Genomic DNA, 6,000 nt, shown 5'->3' with positions numbered 1-6,000 from the left:
GTTCCCTCCGTCTCTGTTCCCTCCATCTCTGTTCCCTCCGTCTCTGTTCCCTCCGTCTCTGTTCCCTCCGTCTCTGTTCCCTCCGTCTCTGTTCCCAGGTTCCCTCCGTCTCTGTTGCCTCCGTCTCTGTTCCCTCCGTCTCTGTTGCCTCCGTCTCTGTTGCCTCCGTCTCTGTTGCCTCCGTCTCTGTTCCCTCCGTCTCTGTTCCCTCCGTCTCTGTTCCCTCCGTCTCTGTTCCCTCCGTCTCTGTTCCCTCCGTCTCTGTTGCCTCCGTCTCTGTTCCCTCCGTCTCTGTTGCCTCCGTCTCTGTTCCCTCCGTCTCTGTTGCCTCCGTCTCTGTTGCCTCCGTCTCTGTTGCCTCCGTCTCTGTTCCCTCCGTCTCTGTTGCCTCCGTCTCTGTTCCCTCCGTCTCTGTTGCCTCCGTCTCTGTTGCCTCCGTCTCTGTTCCCTCCGTCTCTGTTGCCTCCGTCTCTGTTGCCTCCGTCTCTGTTGCCTCCGTCTCTGTTCCCTCCGTCTCTGTTGCCAACCCTGTTCCTGGACCCTATACACCAGGGGTAGACAACCCTGTTCCTGGACCCTATACACCAGGGGTAGACAACCCTGTTCCTGGACCCTACACACCAGGGGTAGACAACCCTGTTCCTGGACCCTATACACCAGGACAACCCTGTTCCTGGACCCTATACACCAGGACAACCCTGTTCCTGGACCCTATACACCAGGGGTAGACAACCCTGTTCCTGGACCCTATACACCAGGGGTAGACAACCCTGTTCCTGGACCCTATACACCAGGGGTAGACAACCCTGTTCCTGGACCCTACACACCAGGGGTAGACAACCCTGTTCCTGGACCCTACACACCAGGGGTAGACAACCCTGTTCCTGGACCCTATACACCAGGGGTAGACAACCCTGTTCCTGGACCCTATACACCAGGGGTAGACAACCCTGTTCCTGGACCCTACACACCAGGGGTAGACAACCCTGTTCCTGGACCCTATACACCAGGGGTAGACAACCCTGTTCCTGGACCCTACACACCAGGGGTAGACAACCCTGTTCCTGGACCCTACACACCAGGGGTAGACAACCCTGTTCCTGGACCCTACACACCAGGGGTAGACAACCCTGTTCCTGGACCCTATACACCAGGACAACCCTGTTCCTGGACCCTACACACCAGGGGTAGACAACCCTGTTCCTGGACCCTACACACCAGGGGTAGACAACCCTGTTCCTGGACCCTACACACCAGGGGTAGACAACCCTGTTCCCTGGTTTCTCTGGTGCTCCAGTGGCAGAGAAGTTGTATCCCTTTTAAACACAATTTCACACTCAATTCATGCAAATATGTACAAAAATGATTTAGGCAGATTTTTTGTGTTACTAAATTCGTAGGAAATTACTTTTTTGGGGGAGGGGGGGGGCAAACTTCAGTACAATCTTTTGAAAGTTATTTGATGAATGCATGATGGGTAACGGTGTTCTACCCTGCCTTTTTTTTGTTTCCCACATTTATTTATAAACTCAGCAAAAAACGAAACGTCCTCTCACTGTCAACTGCGTTAAATTTCAGCAAACTTAACAGGTGTAAATATTTGTATGAACATAAGCTTCAACAACTGAGACATAAACTGAACAAGTTCCACAGACATGTGACTAACAGAAATGGAATAATGTGTCCCTGAACAAAGGGATGGTCAAAATCAAAAGTAACAGTCAGTATCTGGTGTGGCCACCAGCTGCATTAATATTACGATTCTGTCATTTGAATTTGGCGCTCTCCAGCTTCACCGGATGTTGTCGATTTTGATCCCGGTAACGGGATCCGTGCGCTAAGAGTTTTTAAGTACTGCAGTGCATCTCCTCATGGACTGCACCAGATTTGTCAGTTCTTGCTGTGAGATGTTACCCCACTCTTCCACCAAGGGACCTGCAAGTTCTCGGACATTTCTGGGGGGAATGGCCCTAGGCCTCACCCTCCGATACAACAGGTCCCAGGCGTGCTCAATGGGATTGAGATCCGGGCTCTTCGCTGGCCATGACAGGACACTGACATTCACACACAGAACAAGCAGTATGGCTGGTGGCATTATCATGCTGGAGGGTCATGTCAGGATGAGCCTGCAGGAAGGGTACCGCATGAGGGAGGAGGATGTCTTCCCTGTAACACACAGCGTTGAGATTGCCTGCAATGACAACAAGCTCAGTCCGATGATGCTGTGACACACCGCCCCAGACCATGACGGACCCTCCTCCTCCAAATCGATCCCGCTCCAGAGTACAGGCCTCAGTTTAATGCTCATTCCTTCAACGATAAACGCGAATCTAACCATCACCCCTGGTGAGACAAAACCGCGACTCGTCAGTGAAGAGCACTTTTTGCCCGTCCTGTCTGGTCCAGCGACGGTGGGTTTGTGGCCATAGGTGACATTGTTGCCGGTGATGTCTGGTGAGGACCTGCCTTACAACAGGCCTACAAGCCCTCAATCCAGCCTCTCTCAGCCTATTGCGGACAGTCTGAGCACTGATGGAGGGATTGTGCGTTCCTGGTGTAACTCGGGCAGTTGTTGTTGCCATCTTGTACCTGTCCCGCAGGTGTGATATTCGGATGTACCGATCCTGTGCAGGTGTTGTTACACGTGGTCTGCCACTGTGAGGACGATCAGCTGTCCGTCCTGTCTCCCTGTAGCGCTGTCTTAGGCGTCTCACAGTACGGACATTGCAATTTATTGCCCTGTCCACATCTGCAGTCCTCATGCCTCCTTGCAGCATGCCTAAGGCACATACCACTGTTTTCAATGGCTGTCACTTTTATTATAAGGCAAAATCCTCCCAGATTGCAGTTCCTAGGGCTTCCACTAGATGTCAACCGTCTTTAGAAATAGTTTCATGCTGTTTTTTGGAAAAAAGTAGCCAGAAATTGTCGTTTTTCTAGGTGGCTCCCATTTTGGCTGTAGTCTTTCCAAGCGCGTGGAAGAGACCGCGTTCTTTGGTATTTTTCTCCGGTAAAGACAATAACGATTTTCCGTCTTAAATTGTATCGTTTATTTGCATATTAGGGTACCTAAGGTTTGATTATAAACGTTGTTTGACTTGTTTGGAAAAGTTTATTAGTAACGTTTGGGATTCATTTTATATGCATTTTGATGGAGGGAAACTGGGTGGATTATTGACTGAAGCGCGCCAGCTAAACTGAGTTTTTATGGATATAAAGAAGGACATTATCGAACAAAAGGACCATTTGTGATGTATCTGGGACCTTTTGGAGTGCCAACAGAAGAAGATCATCAAAGGTAAGGCATTTATTATATCACTATTTCTGACTTTCGTGGCGCACCTGCCTGGTTGAAATATGTTTTTCATGCTTTTGTAGGCGGGGCGCTGTCCTCAGATAATCGCTTGGTGTGCTTTCGCCGTAAAGCCTTTTTGAAATCTGACACAGCGGTGGATTAACAAGAAGTTAAGCTTTATTTTGATGTATGACACTTGTGATTTTATGAAAGTTAAATATTTATAATTCTGTAGTTTGAATTTCGCTACCGTCCCACCTGCCCATAAGAAGTTAACGACCGTTCCACAGGTGCATGTTCATTGAACAAGCATGGGAAACAGTGTTTAAACCCTTTACAATGAAGATCTGTGAAGTTATTTGGATTTTTACGAATTATCTTTGAAAGACAGGGTCCTGAAAAAGGGACGTCCCTTTTTTTGCTGAGTTTATAAAAAAACAAACGTCACCTAAGTAATTATTAGCCTTACATTGATTCGTTTTTTTTTATTAACCCCAGTACTGTTTTCTGCATCTTTTCCCTTGGTACTTTGGGATTCTGGTGCACTTGTAGTCAGAAAGGTCCTTTTCCTGTCGGCCTACACGATTTTCTTCACATGTTTCGTGGAGCCTACATTACACAATTTTCTACCTGATCCATTTAATACAAGGCTCAACTTGTTAGTTCGTGTACATTACACCATTTCTTTTCATAATGCATTTTATACAATGCTATGTCAAATGTTCTGAGGGTGGTCAGATTGGAGAGAAAAAAAATACAGATTTTTCTGTTATATATTTTTGTGGTTTTGATGATGGTATTTTAAACCAACACTTACACACATATATACACACACACACTTTGCACACACACACACACACACACACACACACACACACACACACACACACACACACTTTGCACACACACATATACACACACACACACACACATATACACACACACACACTTTGGGAAATTATAATACACACCATAATACATACATACACTTACATACACATACATACATACATAATACATACATACACATACATACACATACACACATATATACACACACACACACACACTTTGCACACACACATATACACACACACACTTTGCACACACACATATACACACACACACACTTTGTTTGTACTCATGTTATAGCTAACTCTTGTCTTTTTGTATGAATCATTTTTTATGAAATAGTTGTATCTAGTTGTCATGTATTCATTATGTTTAACTGGTTAAATGTTTGTCGTTTGCATGTTTCAGTAATGATTAACGTGGTTAAATCGTCTTTTAGCTTTTGGTATATTTGGCATTTGTATACATATTCTGTATTTCCACTAAAAGAAAGCAATAATGAATCAACACACTACTGTAAATAAATGAACACTACCTGTTATAAAATGGAAATTGCTCTCCGTAATTAAATAGTGAGAATTGCTCAGTCTGAAAGCCATTTGGCTTTGGGTTTCACAGCCCTATAATAATGATACAAGTTGTATCAGCTTAAATATAGTTTATTTACAACATCTGAGGTACAACATGTTGTGCAAAGTGGTATAGGAGAGTGTGACATATCACCCTTAACTTGAGTTCAGTCTTCACCAATGAGAGCTAAGAGGGACCTAGCTTCGTCCTTCATGACTGGTAAAGGCCTTGATTTTAGGCCGTAGAAAACCCTCCATCCATCTCATTAGATCAGAACAAGATGGATCAACAGTGACTCATATTACTGGTTTGCATCTAAAAAAGGATAGTTGTTATTTGTCTACCCATAAGAAGGGGATCATTGTCAGGTTCAGTGGCGACCTGTCATTCAGGTGGGGCAGAGTTCTCAGGGCAGGTGGGGCAGAGTTCTCAGGGCAGAGTTCTCAGGGCAGAGTTCTCAGGGCAGAGTTCTCAGGGCAGAGTTCTCAGGGCAGAGTTCTCAGGGCAGAGTTCTCAGGGCAGAGTTCTCAGGGCAGAGTTCTCAGGGCAGAGTTCTCAGGGCAGGTGGGGCAGAGTTCTCAGGGCAGGTGGGGCAGAGTTCTCAGGGCAGGTGGGGCAGAGTTCTCTCTCTGTTTTTTTGCAGGTCTTGTTCTTCTCCACGTTTATTGATTCGTGAATTTCCCATAATGAAAATGTATCCCCATTCCCCAATCAAATACCTTCATCGATACCACAAAATAAAGGACAAATTCAACTTTTTTGCTCCAATCTGGCAACCCTCATCAAATCCGACATAGCACCAATATCCCAAAGTATGTAGAGAAAACAACCATAGAAAACAGAATTGCCATTAATAAAACATAAAGCTACTATTATATAATAAGTATTTCAGTGACAACCTGGTTGATTAACAATATTGTGTAAACACATTTGTTTTTTTATATAAATAAATGTGACCAACAAAAAAAAGCAGGGTAGAACATCATTGCACAAAATGCATTGCTCCACTAACTTTCAAAAGATTGTTGCAGGAGAGTATATTCAGTCCGTAGATGGAAAGTGAAATTAAAATATATTTGAATAAAACGATGTATACATGGGACAGGACGGGACAAGACAAAGACACACGTCCGACTGCTACGCCATCTTGAAGAGAGTAGTTCAGCTCCATCCTCTCCCATCCTCACACCCTCTGTTGTTCAGCTCATCTGAGAATGAGGTGGGCTCCCGAGTGGCGCACGGTCTAATGCGGTCTCAGTGCAAGAGGTGTCACTACAGTCCCT

Source organism: Salvelinus namaycush, chromosome 9, assembly GCF_016432855.1.
Source record: "Salvelinus namaycush isolate Seneca chromosome 9, SaNama_1.0, whole genome shotgun sequence".
Lineage (NCBI taxonomy): Eukaryota > Metazoa > Chordata > Actinopteri > Salmoniformes > Salmonidae > Salvelinus > Salvelinus namaycush.
Note: the sequence above shows the minus strand (reverse complement) of the source record.